Source organism: Hippichthys cyanospilos, chromosome 7 (genome assembly GCF_059441005.1).
Source record: "Hippichthys cyanospilos isolate Australia breed blue-spotted pipefish chromosome 7, RoL_Hcya_1.0, whole genome shotgun sequence".
Taxonomy (NCBI): Eukaryota; Metazoa; Chordata; class Actinopteri; order Syngnathiformes; family Syngnathidae; genus Hippichthys; species Hippichthys cyanospilos.
Genome location: NC_142375.1, coordinates 6,556,900 through 6,573,298, shown reverse-complemented (window position 1 = coordinate 6,573,298; position 16,399 = coordinate 6,556,900). Strand labels below are relative to the sequence as shown.

At 40.1% G+C, this 16,399-nt stretch overlaps 1 long non-coding RNA gene across 1 annotated transcript in view; it reads right to left on the bottom strand.

Moving 5' to 3' along the window:
• Nucleotides 1–16,399, bottom strand: part of LOC148420828 (uncharacterized) — a 28,864-nt gene that overhangs the window by 8,357 nt on the left and 4,108 nt on the right. Inside the window, exons 2-4 of the long non-coding RNA XR_015866060.1 lie at nt 14,715–14,839; nt 12,509–12,670; nt 12,221–12,382 (exon numbers count right to left, since the gene is read on the bottom strand). This is a non-coding gene — a long non-coding RNA (uncharacterized LOC148420828). The remainder of the gene's footprint in view (nt 1–12,220; nt 12,383–12,508; nt 12,671–14,714; nt 14,840–16,399) is intronic.

Here is a 16,399-nt window from a genome sequence, read left to right as displayed (position 1 = left end):
AGAAAGACAGTTTTTTTGTTCTTGTTTTCATGATCATGTTATGTCATAAGGCCTTTTTTTTAAACCATGTAGTCTTTTTTTAATTTTTTTTTTGTTTTTTTAAATTGGTCACAAAAATTGTTTTTGTCCCCCCCCCCCCCCCCCCCCCCAAATTTGTAAAAGTTCAAGACATGATGCAAATTGAATATTTTAACCAGAAATTTGAAGTGAAATCAGCATTTCTCTGGACACATAAAATGATGTGGCGGGTCAGATCAGGCCCCTGGCCCTTGAGTTTGACACCTGTGTGCTGGAGAGTGACAACCACCTGCTTGTCGATGGTAGGCAGCAATGAATGTAAATTGCATATACAGGCCGCATATACTGTACATAACAACAAATAAATGAGCAGTAAATGACAAACTCCCATTCATTGGCCATCATGATATATGCCTTATTCATACAAGAGGAGCATCCAGGATGTGAAATGAGGTTTGCCTCTAATGTGAGGAAAAATGATCATGCATGAGCTATTTCTCCCTAGATTAAGACTTACCAATTATAAATATGATATCATTGGACATTTTGACATCTTTTACCCTGACGTCATTTCAATTGGTGTTTCTTAAAAGAAAATGAATCACTTCATACCTACATATAAATGTGTAAACACGACACTCATCCAGTGCGCTCCCTAACCTTTGATGTTTCGTGTGGAATTTTCAAAACCAAAAAGATATGCAGAGTGAAGAAGGTACACCGTTAACACACTTTAACAGGAGTGCTGCAGAAAGCGACCACCAAGCTTGTAATAATGACAGTGCGCGGTGGCGCCCGAGGCAGTCCCCGCAGCTACCAAGGAGGGGGTGAGTAGCGGTGAGCAGGGGGGTTGGCAGAAGGGCTTTCTCAGACGGTGTGCTCCTGGTGCGTGGGGATGCATCACTGGTATCATTTAATTCATAGCATAAACGTGACAAGGTTAATGAGTGGCAAAGAGAGCCTAGGGACCATGTGGGGTGGGGCGAGGGGCTGCACTGTGGGTAATATGTGTGTATGGATGTTACGGTGTGTGTATGGTGCTTGCGATGTCGGTCGATACGTTTGAAATGTTGCGAGCATGATAAGTTCGGACAAAAGTTCTGTACCCCACCTGCAGGCACTTGCAATGCTCTTTTTTTGTGGTTTTGACTCCCGTGGCTGACACACCACCTCCTGAAACTGCTTGTTTGGGTGAGTATGTTTGTGTGTGGGTCGCGGTAGGCCTGGGAAACAAGAAAGAGTCAGTTCAGGAGTATCAGGTTTAGGGTGAGACAGATGGCAAAGCCTGGGTGTAGTTTGTCTGTGTGTATGTGTTTTTTTTTCTCCCCCCTCCCGTCATTAGTTTTAATCTCAGACAAAGACTCGGGATCCTCAGCCACACACACCCAGACATGAATACATGCATGCTCACCTTTACATGCATTAAAAAAAAAAAAAAAAACACCTTATGAAGCCCGGCTGTAAACACGCACTCATATACACAAAGACAAAAATACAGCTGTCATTCAGTACCGGGGGCGGGTGAGGGACAGGTTAGGGTGGAGGACAAAAGCCTGCTACGCTGCAGAGGAGAGAAAGATGCTTGAGGACTAAATTGGCTGGGTGGAGTGATGGAAGAAGCAGACGAGAGGCGATGGTGATGGATGAGCAAATGGTGGATGTGAGATGGGGGGAACCGAGCAGGTGGGGGAAGGAGGGCGAAGGCTACGTGCAGCTTCTCCATTAACACGTCGCGCAGCCTGCTGGTAACACTCGCACTTATTGTCTGCGAGGCGTGCAGTTTACACTCGCCTTTGCCCCAGACAATTGAATTTGCCATCTCCTCGAAAAGATACGCGTTTCCCTTGTTTGCGTTAACAGCGAGCACAACACATGGACCAAAATATTCTTTTACAAAATCACGTGAAATTATTATCCAAATTGTAGTTTTTTTTTCTTAGGTACATCATATTTATGTGAGGTTGCAGGTGTGACAAAAACAGCTGGTTTGCTTCATGAACATGCAGGCTGCAGTCATATTAAGGCCTCCAGCACAAAGACAAAGGCCTTCAGCTCCTCCTCCCCCACTCCCACCCACTCCCCCCCTTTCCCTCATTCCTCCCTCCCTCCCTCTCCCTTGAGACACTATCAGGACATGGAAAGGTCAGGGGTCTGGTACCACCGCAGTAACCACACACATACGCACACACAGACTCGCACACACGCCTACCTGCTGACAAAAGCACCTGCAGACAATTTCTGGTTGTGTAAAACTATTAAGAATGATAACCATAAAGAGCCCCTTTGGTACGAAATAATAATCTTAAAAAAACGTCTCTATATCACGTATGATTTACAAGTGGACTTTTGTATAAGGGGAAAAAGTACTCCATTTCTTTGGCTCTTTTTAGTAGTTTGTGGTTTTTATATGCATGTATTTACGACCTGTGTAATACACATTATGAGGAAATGTACGCATCTTCAATAGCTATAATAATGTATATAAAATGTAACAATGTGACTTTCTACATTTTGTTATTCTTCAGTGTTTTACCTTGTTTACTCTGTGTCTGGTGACTCAACTGGAAACTCAACAACAACTGATTGTAACTGACTGTCCCAGGTCTGTATTTGTTGACAAACAAATGGATTAATCAGAAAAAACAGGAACTACTGAATGGAAACGCGCTTTCGTTTGCTGTCATTTGGGGTTTTATTCGCCCACGTGCTTATGATATTAAAATCCTGTAAAATATTTCACATTTTCCTCACTGAAAATGAAAACAAGTCACTGCAGAATTTTTATGATCAAATTGACAAACACATCAAATTCATGCATAATCAATTGTAATGCTCCATTTATACAGTATCTTTTTTTGTTTGCCTGCACTTTTGACCAGAGGCCATCATTACTTTTGAGAATATATGCACTTCATGTTTCAAGAATGAATCTCAATATTGAAGTACTTAATAAGTAACTCTGTGAGGGAGTGAGTTTTCCAGGTTTAACATATTGCATTTCTGTATGCCAGAGACGGACAGGTTTCATTGATATCTGATTTTGTCCTTTATTTTGGATTATTTAGAGTTAGAACTTTTGGTTATCAAACGTTTTTTTTTTTCAGCTTTGCATAAACAGACTGCACACACAAAGAAGACAACTAATTGGATATTACACACATTCTTACACAAAATTACTCGCCGAGAGCATTTTGACATTTTAGTATCTTGTTAAGGTATGTAAAAGGCAATCTATGTGTTCGAAACAGCTCGCAGTACGATGCATTGCAATAATTGTGTGAGTTTTCTTTCTGCCGTCTCATTGAGCAATACTGCATTATCTCTTTTATTAGATCTCTTTAGATTGTTGACAGTGTTGCGGCCAGAATGTGTAGGTTTTTCTCTTGACCTTGTAGCATTGAGTGCAGAACCGTTTCATTGTGCAGCTTTTTTTGCTTTTACATTCCTGTCATACAAAAAAGCATTTACAATAACAGTTTATTATTATTATTATTATTGATTTCAATAGGAATTCCTGTATTATTTATTATATTATATATGATTTATTTATTATATGTGTATAATGTATACGATGTGCATAAGTATGGCATTGATACGATTTTGCAATCATGCTCCAAAATAGGAGCTGCTTCTTGCCCAATATAGTAAATAACATTTCTCGTTAATCTTACGGACTAATGAGGTAATTAGCCCAGGCTGCCAATAACTAGCAGGGACTCACTGAGTGGTTCGCGGCCCTCGCTGAGGCTCAGAGCGCAGCGAGTCCGAATTAAGGAATGGCTAATCTGGCTGGTGCTCCAGAAGCCTAATTGCCTGGAAGCTATATTAAGACTAATGCAGAGCTATGTGAAGGACAAATTACATCTAATTAGAAGATGTTAATGTGTTTACTGAAATACGGTTACAACGTCAGTAAGAGAAAAAGGTAGCACGGAGGAAGCGTATGGGACACTTTGATTGTGGGTTGGGGAGCATATCAGCAGCTTTTTGGAAAGAGCAAAGGGGGCTCAGCAGCATTGAAGTGTGCCATGGCTATTTATAAGCCCGGTTGATTGCGAATTTATTCTCTTGGGAGGTAGTGGTAGTAGTGGTGTGTGTGTGTGTGTGTCTCAGAGAGAAGCAGGTTATGAAAAAATCCCACTGCGGGAGGAACAGCTGTCTGTCAGGAAGAATCTGCCGGTTAATTTCCTTTGGGGAACGGGCAGAATTGAAGCCTAGGATGAACTGACTTTCATGCTGTGTTAAATCTGCTGGGTTGTCTTGTTTTGGTCCTGCAGCTACTGAGTTGAAGCGTGAGTCTATTTTTACGTGCGCACAAACTGCATTTTTATTTTTTAATCATGTTAGAGTTCGACTTTGTTTGGATTATGTTACAATATTACATGGCACTTCAAATTTCAAAGGCCACGTCGACAAAAATCTTTGCTCGTTTGAACTGTTGTTTCTGATGAACAACATATGACTTTTACAGAGTGGCAAATTTTGGGAGGGGTGAGTAGCTTATCTACTTTTCTGCGTGCAGTTTGCATGTGCCTTCTTTGCATGTTCCAAAAATACGCCTGTAATCCAGTGATGGATGACCCCAGAGAAAAGGCTTTGTTTTTGTAATGTGAAGTGTAATTGTAATAAGATAAGAATTTTCTTTTCTTTTTTTTTCAGGCACTTGGTTATTTTTTTCAGTTTTAGACTAAGCTGTAACCCGTTAACAGTTGGTGAAATTTGATTTATATCGCTTTTTTCTTTTGTTTAAAGTTTAAAAGGATGTTGGTTTAGGTATACTTGTACAATTTTTTTAGATAATATTCTTATTTATAGTCAGTGCATCGAGAGGAGGGGGGCGCAAAAAGTTTTCTCTTTCCTACGGGGGGCTTGGCATAGTATATTTGAGAAGCACTGGGTAAATTAGACACACTAAATTACCCATGTTGTCGAGCGGGAGTGTGAATGATTGTTTGTCTATGTGCTCTGCGATTGACTGGCTACCAGTTAAAGGTGTAACTCACCTCTCACTCACCCATGAAAAAAAAAAAAAACCTAACGAATGATAAGACAGATGGATGGTATTGCTTAAATAACTGATTGAATGAAGCTTATGATCTTCTGACAGCACAGTTCAAATGGGACATATATTTATTAATTACTAAAATGAATGATGTTGTGAGGCCAAGACATGAGAGCACTTGTTTTGTTTTTCCTTTTTTGGTTGAGTTTGTTTGCTTGTATTTTTTTTTCTCCACATTATCTGCCTGGCTAAAATTAGACAGGGATTTGTTTCAAATGTATATTTGACTTGCGGGAGAGATTGTTGAGTGCAAAAATGCAAGTTGATAATGCAAAAAGCATCAACAAAAAATATTACAATCAGTTGGACAGTGCTCACTTTTCCTTCACCCCAGCCATTTACAAATGCTAATTCTATGAATGCAGCATGGTCCGCAATCAGTGTTGGTTAACTGATTTAGAGTGACACCCCGCGGACCTACACCGATAAGTCCGTATTCAATATTCTATGTTTTGGCTATAGTTTTGATTTGAAGTGACTGTTTATTTATGTATTTATTTTGAGCACAGAGAGGTGTTGTCACAGTTCACCAGTTCAGCCACCTCACTCCCAGCCTCACCTGCTCAGCCCTCCTGCTAATCAGCCCAAACACTAACACCTGCTGCCACTCACCCGCCTAGTATAAAGCCCGCTCACTTCCATCCACAACCTGCCAGATTGTCTCTATGCATCACGCCGAGCTTTCCAGCGACTCCTCCTGCCAGCCTGCCCGTTGCCTGACCCTGTTTGTTCCTGACCACCCGACTGCCCGCCGAATTGACCGAAGTATTGGTATTTCGACCCTGTCTGCCTCTGACCGCCCGCTAGCCTGCCGTCTTAATCTGTCTGCCCGAGCCCTCCTCCTGTCCCGCTCCCTCAGCCCGGCTCCCAGCCAAGCCCCGCTCTCCTGACTCCGAGACCCCCTAGACTTCTTCGCCACGCTCTCGTCGGCTTCCACAAACCACCTGCACATTCTGTTTAATAAACTTTCTGCATTTGCCCTTACCAGTTGTGCGTGCGCTTGGGTCCTCTCTCCTCCCGCCGTCACAGGTGTGTAATTTTATTTAAATGACACCAGGTTCGATTTGATGTATGTTAACAATGAACGGACGAATACGATATACATACTGGACTTTTATCCACATTTAGAAATATGCTGGTTTTGATTTGAAGAATATCCGATTACATGTCTCTGTTTGTCATAAACCCTTGAGCAGTATTTTTTCCAATCATTTGATCATTATAACAAAGGCATTTCAGAACAACGGAAAGAGGACACTACGGAGCTGAAATCTCATCCATTTGGTGACAACAGGTAAAATTTCAACATGGCTTGACCACTAGGTTATCACACTACCATCCATTGGCTAAAATACTGTGAGAATGATGTGGAAGAAAATAACCCCAAAATGGTCAAAATGCTGCACAAGGGTCACGCTGCCATATTGCCCGGCAAAATTGCACCACTTGTGAGGAAGTGAGATTTTAGAGATGACAGTGGCAAACAATACTAATTTTGTAATTAATGTTAATGCCTCGCTGTTCTGTGTGCTGTGTTCCTCCATGCTATATTACTTTATGGTTTTACCATGTATGAAGTCATGTAATCTTTGTGGATGGAAGAAAATCGGTGGAGGAAAACATACAGCAGCAGATCATGAGTCGGAATTGGGCTGCGTTTTGACACCGGATACTGTTGCTGCTGGCATTTAAGGCTCAGACACCAAGGCTACGTGGCCAGGGTTAAGTAAAGTGGACGCTGAAACGCTAAATAACACTTATAAACACGTTATGAGCACATGCACTTGCTCCTTTTCTAGACATGTCCATTTTACTGCAAGCTATCTTCCCCATTGCCAGCTCAAGAGCTGCTTCTTATTTATTCCTCAGACAAAGCCAACCCAAAAGAAAAAGGTCTTAAAAATGCCAACATGATTGCTGAATTGTCGGATAGTAAAATGGTTTTAGCAAACCGTTTTGAATGCTGTGGACCAAGCATCAGTGCCAAAAATGTGAACAATGCCAGTAGGCTCACTGCTCGCATAAATGATCCATTCAGAGGGCCGAGGCAGTTAAAAGTTAGTTTGAACCTTATTCACACTGTGGTTTGACACAATAGTTTCCTTTGTTGCTTTCACCGCAGAGTCTGTTTGAAATCAATTAGTGTAACTTTCAATGCGGGATATGTCGCAAAACTGGAAGTTGATTATACAGTATGGTCGTGCATCTTTTTTCAAACTGGATCTAGGTTAGTTGCCAGTCAGTCATAGAAAACATACTGTGTTGCCAACCATTCACATTAACGCCTTGTTACGAGGTTTGATTGCACACAGTAATTGTACACTTAGGACTTTACACAATATTTTATATATTAAATACAATATTTGGAACAAAGGTTTTACTTTTAAATGAGTGACAATTATTTCTCACCCAAAGCGACTGCAATAAGTCTCGCTATATTGCATGTCTACAAAAAAAATATAAACAACTCAATGTAGTGGGTGTAATTAGTGGGAGCCCTTTACTTCTTTTCAATGATCTGGACCTATCTTGTGGTCATCTTTTTGGGTCTTTCAAAAAACACTACATTACATAGATTTGCTTTTAATGCTGGGTGTTTATTTGCAGCTTTATTGCCTTGTTTGCAGCTCAGCACAAGTTACACGCATCAAAGTCAACAAACACTAAACCGGAACAATCAAACTGAAGCAGAACTATACAAAACTTGTCTCAATTTGTGTTCTCTCACTTTCTTTTTCTTTCTTTCTCTGCTGTCTTAAATTTTGTCTCTGCAGCTTTTCGGAGAAGCTTTCCAGACACATTTGTTTTTTCACTCAATTTTGGCAGCTTGTGGACTAACTTTTTTCCCATATTGTATCAGTTTGTAACCTGAGTTTCAAAATACATCTTTTTTAGACTCTTACCTCAATAAAACAATTTGTTCAGTGGACCTGTGTGCCTGGTCACCAAATTATTATCCATCCAGAAACTGTTGGCATCTCAAACTGGCAAACAAGTAGAAGTGAATGACTATAGGGTAGATTTGATAGTTGTGATAGCTTTCATCAAAATATTTCAATTGCAGAATTCATATTATCCTATGAGCTGGACAATGCTTGTAAGGTGTTTTGTATTTTTTTCATGTTCAAAAAATATATATTAAAGTTATTTTCAGATTTTTCCTTATTTTAAAATGAAGTAATGTTTGGCACAATTACCAACATTACTAATGCACTAAATATGACATAAGTTCAGCCCACATATTATTAAACAACATACAGACATACATTTTAGATAAAAAAAAAAAGATGTATTTCATAAATCGCAGGTTTTAAAAAAAGGCACCTGAAAGAGCCAGTCTTTTGAACAACTCTTTTTAGTGAACGACTTGAATGGCTCTATTTGAAGAGGCGAAAGTCTTATCACTTGTTGAAAATAGTAGATTAATTTGTTTGGTACCCTTTAGGTCAGGGGTGTCAAACTCATCATTATTGTGGGACACATTATTTTTATAGTTTGTCAGAGGTCCAGTATGACACACATTTACCTTGTTTTGAAAACAGAGGCCAGTAAAAACCTTTCAAAACGGAGATTGTGAACAAAAAATGCTGTTTTTTATTCACCCAAATATGTAAACATTGAAGACTACTTGCAAGTTTGGAATTTTAGCCAAAAAACTGAAGTCAAAACAGCATTTTGCGGGTCACATAAAATGATATGGCAGGCCATATCTGGCTCCCGGGCCTTGAGTCTGACACCTGTGATTTATGTCATTAAGGTCAGAGTCCAGTACTCGAAGGCCGGTATCCTGCACCTTTTTGATGTTTCCCCCCAAAGCACACCTGGTTCAAATGATTAGAATAATTTTCAAGCTCCTGCAGAGCTTGCTGATGAGCTAATCATTTGAATGAGGTGTTCTGGAGTGAAGAACCTGGAAAACACAATGTACTCCAACCCTGGAGTAACGAAGCTTGACACCTGTGCTTTGGGTGATATGTAACACAAAGTATATGTACAAATAAATAAAAAAATGAAAGGCAAAAACTTTGTCTCATTCTACTCATGGCAGCTATGTAATTGCTGCAGTGAGGGCAGTCACACTTGCACTTTGCACTTACAAGGCTTTTAGTTAACTTTGCCATTCACAACCAAATCTGTGAAAATTGAAATTTCGGTGGTTTGTTTGCAATTCTGGTGTGCTAAAACCAACAACCACTGCAGTTTTCAGAGGGAGAACAAAGTGCTGTCACTCTCAGGTCCACACACACTTCAGACCCAGTGTGATTCCAGTCGACCTGGCCTGTGCCAGAACGCAAGATCATGTGTGCTTCCTGGCACGCGTGCAAGTGATGGATAGTGTGACGATGGCGAGGCTGGCGAGCCGCCAGAAACATCCGATTCATTGCCAACAAAGACAGCGTTACAAATAACTGACATTAGGGGTATTATGGCTTTATTCAACATCCATATAGGCAAAGCAATAATGGGTTTCCCTAGCAAATAGCTTGCATGCTAATTTGTTGTTCTTTTGTCTTTTTCTTTGTGTTTTTTGTCTCCTTGCCTTGCAGGCATCAAGTCACAAATACCGTAACAGTAACGGCAGTGGGGATAAACAACTGCACAATTACGACAAAAACAAAAAGATTCTGCGACGTGCAAAATATTAGCTTCATAACTTTAGGGCTTACGATGAATAGATACAAAACAAAGTGTGAAGAATGTCTGGAGATTTTATCTTATTTTTAAACTAGATCTTCAACAACTTGAAAGATGGAACCAATAACACGCACGCACACATTAACAGTCAAATATTCCCAAATAACCAAGTGTGTAAGTCAAGGTTTCTCACCCTTTTGCCTGGTTGAAAAAAAAAAAGACCTGCTGCCCTTTAAAAAGCAATTTCCTGAAACAAGACAAGACTGTATTTGCCCCCCCACCCCCACCCCGTTCCCTCTGTCTGCCTATTGCTGTGCAGTGAGCTTAGTGAAAGCCCCGTCCAGGCTTTCCGCAGGCACTTTGGCAAGCGTGAGCATCTATTTTCTCAGATAAAGAGGAGGGAGGAGGGGGTATTTTTGTCTGCCCATGTGAGAGGGGTGGAGGAGGGGATCCAGAGGAGGCGTGGATAAAAAGGAATTGATGCCATGATGCATAAGGAGGTGATTGGCAGAGGACATGTGAACAGCTAATCAATCTGTAGAGGGGAGGGATGGGGCGATGAAGTCAGTGGAGATGCAGACAGATGAGGACAAGGAGAGAGGGCCTCTTCCTCATGCTGCACATCTGCTGGAGGCTGGCGAGATGACAACACAAGCAGCTTTCTACACACCGCTGCCACCCCCATTCCCGTACACCCCCCTCACCCTGGCTGCCCAATCTGTCTGCCTGTCGGCCTTGGCAGGGGTTCTGGGTGGTGTCTGCCGGGACATGAGCAGCAACCGGCGTCCTCTGTGTGGTCTGTCATTGTGACACCTCCCCCTCCACCCTTCACCACCCACAACAAACCTGAAAATTTGGTGTCTATGTGGTGCTAGTACATAAATGTCAGCAGTAACTGAAATCTCTTCCTAAATGGTCAAACAAAAACAACAAAATAGATTTCAACTAGGCTTTTCATTATTTTGAAGCCCATCACCAATCATCAAGTTTAAAATCACAATTAATAAAAATCACTGATCCGATCCGATGATGGACTCATCTATATGGTCCATTTAAACAGCTTGGTTATTTTCTGTACAACTGATCCCTGCTATTCGTAGCACACAAATGGACTCCCACTGAAATTCATCCATCCATCCATCCATCCATTTTGTTTGGACAAATAATATCAATTAAAAATCACCAAAATACTTATAGGAATTCAAAACAATGAAAAACGAGTCATCCCTCTATAAAAGCCAAAATTAATTTAAAGCATTAGCAAAAAAATTGACTGTATATTATGAGAAACCTTGGATCATTGACTGAAAATAGCAGAGTCAAAAGAACGATGCAATAGTCAATTCGACCCAACATTCTGTTTGCTGTATGCAAATCAAACAGAATTTTGAGGTTGTGGTTTTGGGCTGTGCTTTGTGCAAAACAATCCAAAAATCGGGTCATTTTTAAGTCTTGATGTACAGCGGGCCCCCAGTTTACGAGATCACTCCGTTCCGCGGATGGGATCGCAACGGGCAATCCAAACCTATGTTAATTCGCTAATGCGTGTAAAACCCCAGGTAAAAACATAAAAATTGTATATACAGTACATATTAAAAAATTGGTATCATAATAATATAGTAAGTGGTACTTAAATTTAATATACATGCATACAATTAAATAACATTATAAATAAAAAACATATTGTTATGACTGTGGGTCATATGTTGTTTTTGTGTATGTGTTCATCTGTGTTCTCTCCTTGGTTTGTGTGTGGGCCTTTTGGTTGGAATGAATCAATTGTGTGCAGGTGGTGTCCTCTCATTGGCTGTCTCTCCTGATTGCCGCCCTATTCTATTTAAACAGGCTCTCTCCGCCCATCCCACAACCAGGAAACGTCAGTTCTCAGAGACTTTGATAGTAGTGTGGATTAGTGTTTGACTTGTCTGCGTTTGTTCACATTAAAAAATCCTTGTAAATAGCTAGAGCAGAAGTAGGAGGGAGATGGCATTTTTGTTTAACCATTTTTCTCCTGTTTTTGCATTAGGTAGGTATTTGAGCCAATTGTCATTTGTTTCCTTTTTGTTCGGCTACTGAGGTAGGGCTACTTTGGAGGATCTCTTTTTGTTAATTTGGCACATGTGCTCCCTCTGAAGAAAATAAAGATTGCCTGCCTTTTTTTGTTCAGTAGTCGTTAGTGTCATGGGCCTTTTCTGGTGGAGAGAGGATGGGGGGAGTACACACACATGTTATGTCCCAGTTCCCCTAGACTGGGTGTACCAATATAAAGGATTTATTTACCTTTGAGTGATGCTTGTTAGGGCCATATTCCCTAGTAAGGGTAGCCTAGGCTAGCTTAGCTTTCTATGAATTTCTTGATTATCTTCAGCTTCATTTCTATACAAATCATCTTCTTACTTCTCTCTTTAACATCACTAGTAATCTTGGGACTCATGGATAACCAATTCAAGTTTGAATTAAGCACTAAAATGCATAATAAATACGTTATTGAAAGCACTCTCATACCAGATCAAGTCTTTAGGCAGCCATCTTTGCAACCCCGTGCAGCGACCAATTGCAGACCAGCATCTTCGTGACCACGTCACGCTGACCAATATCTTCGACCAGTATCTTAGGGAGTCGAGACGCCGACCAATTGCAGACCAACATTGTAGTGACGCGTTGCATCTGAGGCCGTTTGACGACAACGGAAAATAAGAGTGATTACCTAAAAATGACTCATGGATAACCAATTCAAGTTTGAATTAAGCACTAAAATGCATAATAAATACGTTATTGAAAGCACTCTCATACCAGATCAAGTCTTTAGGCAGCCATCTTTGCAACCCCGTGCAGCGACCAATTGCAGACCAGCATCTTCGTGACCACGTCACGCTGACCAATATCTTCGACCAGTATCTTAGGGAGTCGAGACGCCGACCAATTGCAGACCAACATTGTAGTGACGCGTTGCATCTGAGGCCGTTTGACGACAACGGAAAATAAGAGTGATTACCTAAAAATGACTGATGGTATGTATTATAATGTTTAAATTGTACTTTTCATGCCGGCATGACTAAAATCTTCATGTGCTACAATGGGCAAGAAAATACGAGTAATACTGTTTCGGGTTCAGCATACTTATAATTAAATAATGTTGAATGTAAAGAACCTTGAAGTCCAGGTAAAGTGAAACAAAATTAATTTAAGTTTGACACACCACAGAAAAAGAAGGGTAACAACCCTGCCAAATATGAATCAAATATGAGGCAAACAAAAAGAAGCCATCGTTTCAGGTCTAAAGCAACCATAATGAGGATAAACGGCTATAGAAATTGCATGGATATTGTCCCTCGTCTACATAACATATAATATTGACTTTTTTGAAGCGCTTCCAAAGCAAAATTATTCCATTTAAAGGACATTGATCATGGTTTCTTTTTCCACTTTCCACAGTTAAATGTGGATAAATCACATTTGGCACATTGGCAATTTAATTTCTTATTCAATATGATTTTTATGTTAACAGTATTTCTAAACAAGAAATGAAACATCTTGTTTACAGAAACCAAAACTCTCACCTCATGTGACTGACTCGTCACATTCATGATGCCGGCCGGCCACGAAACACCCTTTTCAATTACCTTGACCGCTTATCTTCATGAGAGTTGCAGGTCGCTAGAGCCTACCCCAGCCGAGTGTATGGTGAAAACAGGTGTTTTAGAATGCAATTAAAGTGCAAAACAAAAGTGCCAAGTGACTGAGAGTTGTTCCTCTGTCAAATTGGCCCCATGGGAAACCATTATTCCTAACAACAGTTTCACCCGCGGATGAATTATTTACTACTTGACAGTGACTGTCTGGCTGGCTGTTCCCAAACACACCTTTTTGGCACTTCTGCATTTTCTACACTAAATGTTGTAACTAATAAACATTACTGTTTATTTGACAATTTGGTGCAAAATATCTCCTCCTCAACTCTTAAAGAATTGGATAAGGTCGTCGCGTACTCTTACTGAATGGTAAATGGACTTTCACTTATATAGCGCTTTTCTACCTTAGGTACTCAAAGCGCTTTACACTAACTAGTCATTTACCTACTGATGACGCAGCATCAGGAGCAACTGGGGGTTCAGTGTCTTGCTCAAGGACACTTAGACATTGTCTTGATGGTCGGGGGATCGAACCCACGACCTTTCGGCTGGGAGACGACCACTCTACCACTAAGCGTACTCTTACTCTTGCGCAAGTGGTACAGGGTCTTACTATTGTCATCAGGCATCTTGCAAGTCATATTTATCAGCTTGTGCGGGGCCAGTGCTGAGAGCGCTGAATAAGCAAGCCACGCTAGACGATGCTATTATTAGAAATGCATCCCTGAAGGGAAATAACACTTTGAGGGGTGGTTTAGGGTGTGAAATCAAAACAATAACATGGTTCAAGTCTCTAAAAAATGGATGCTCCCATGTTTGGATAACTTTTCATCCAGTCATATTTCAACTATTCATGGTGTTACATTCCTTGAAATCTACCAGAGCCATCTGAATGAAAAGAGAAGGCCCATCTGCTGCAAGTAAATGGACACAGGCCATCGAATTTGTAGGGCTCAGACCAATCATCTCGCTATAGCGACTTTAGGGAAAGCTAGCATGGCCCTTTGTAGAAATCCACACATACTGTATGTGTCCATTGATTGGATAAGCTCTTCTGGGAGTCTTCCAGAGACATGACCAATTGTTTTTTGTTTTTTTTAATCCATGATGGCAGAAAGAGGAGAAGAGGTGAATCTGGTTGCAGATATACTCGACACACCATTTTCATGGCGGTCCTTCCAAGAAAATTTGGATATTGCCAAAAGATGTTGGCCGACCCCCGTGCTAGCGGGTCTGTCTTGACAGGGAAAAGGTTTTGTTGGTCAGTTTCATTAAGGGGTCAGCTTCTGAGAAACACTACATATTATATTGCCAGGAATGGCAATTTTCTGCATCTGATCGAGTCATACTCGATCATTTCAGCGTACCTGCTCAATGCTCATTCTTTGCATTCAACTGTTTCAAAACTTATGCCAGAAGCCGACAGGCGTGACTTTCAGCATGAATCCCCATCTCCATAGAAAAACATTTGCTGAAGGGACCTTGAACGCACCTAAAAAAAAAATAATAATAAAAAAAAATCAGTCAATTGAGCAATTGAAGTCTTGTTCAGTAAAGAAAGAAGGATGAATTTTAATCTTAAATAATGAGGTACTGATCCAAATAGGTGAGTGTGCTATATCTTTTACTCATCTTTATTACCGTACGTAATATAACAATGATACTCCGGACTATGACGTAGTGTTAACTCTTTATTAGCATAGCATGTAGTTGTAGATAATAGATGTCCCCCACACATTCAGTTAACCATATTTACTTCTCTTTTATGCTAATTTAGGAATGAGGGTAGACTTCCTCAAACCTTGACTGTACCCATGGGGATTATTCTGCCCCAAGAACTTGGGTCAGTACTATTCCAACTAATAATTCAGCCCTCCATCAACATTCTCCAAATGTTAGAGTGGAAAATGTTACTATAATGGGTTTTGCTAGCTAAGAGTGTACAAACATACTGTGCAAATACAAATCTCACATGGTCTCATGATGTAGTGAGTCAGACGCCAAGTTGCTCCTCATAAATTAGGCACTTAATTATGTTTGTTCGTAGAGTATGCCAAATCAGTACAAAAAATACAACATACAACATATAATTAGCTTCAAGTTCCAAGCTGGGGATTTAGCCCAGTCAAGTTAGTGTTTATTGTCATGTGCACATTGTTGAAACAAGTTTCTCCGTATAATGGCATTCTTACTTTGCTGTTGTAAAAATAAGTTCAAAGTTATGATAAAAAAAAAAAACATAAACAACTCACAAGTAACAGAGCACCGGTTTGAACTGTAAGTAAACGATTATGTACAGATACTTACAATAATAAGCAAGATACCTACAATAATGTGCAAGTGTGCATGGTAGATTCAAATTAAAAAAAAGATTCAAAAGTTGGTTGAAGCAACAGCATAAATAGTGCAAAAATTCAGAAATAAATAAAGTGCATAGTCTTGAAAAAAATCAGAGGTATATGAGATGTATGACCCGTGGATTCCTCATACCGCGACGAATAAAGAATTGATTGTTAAGATATCTTACTTGTATTAACAGACGACTATTCTATGAGGTTGTGCAGACAATCACATTTGATATTTTCTCTTTCTTTTAATTATTGAAAAACAACAGGTTTCATGAGAGTAATATGATGTAGACTATGATATTGTCAAATCATACAATGTGAGAAATGCCAAATGAATGTAAATTGAGTAATTACATTAGCTCTTATGCCATTTTTCCTCCCAGATGACCTACATTTACTGTACTCTAGCTTGTGGGAAAAGATGGGTTCAGCAAAGTGTGTAATTATAGAAATGACTGGCCATACGCTTCGAGTGGCTGACTTGGGAAAAGAAGAACTGTTATTTTGACTGTCAAACTGATGAAGATATACTGTGCACGTTGGAATAAAATCACTTCGGTTCATATTAAGGCAGATTTATTTTCTGATATTATGACTTTTTGGGATTAAAACTGTGAATCTACCATGCACTAAATCCTATGTGACACTGCCTCCAGACTATGTCAGGTTTTACCCACCTTTCCATCTGCTTCTGCATTGTAGCA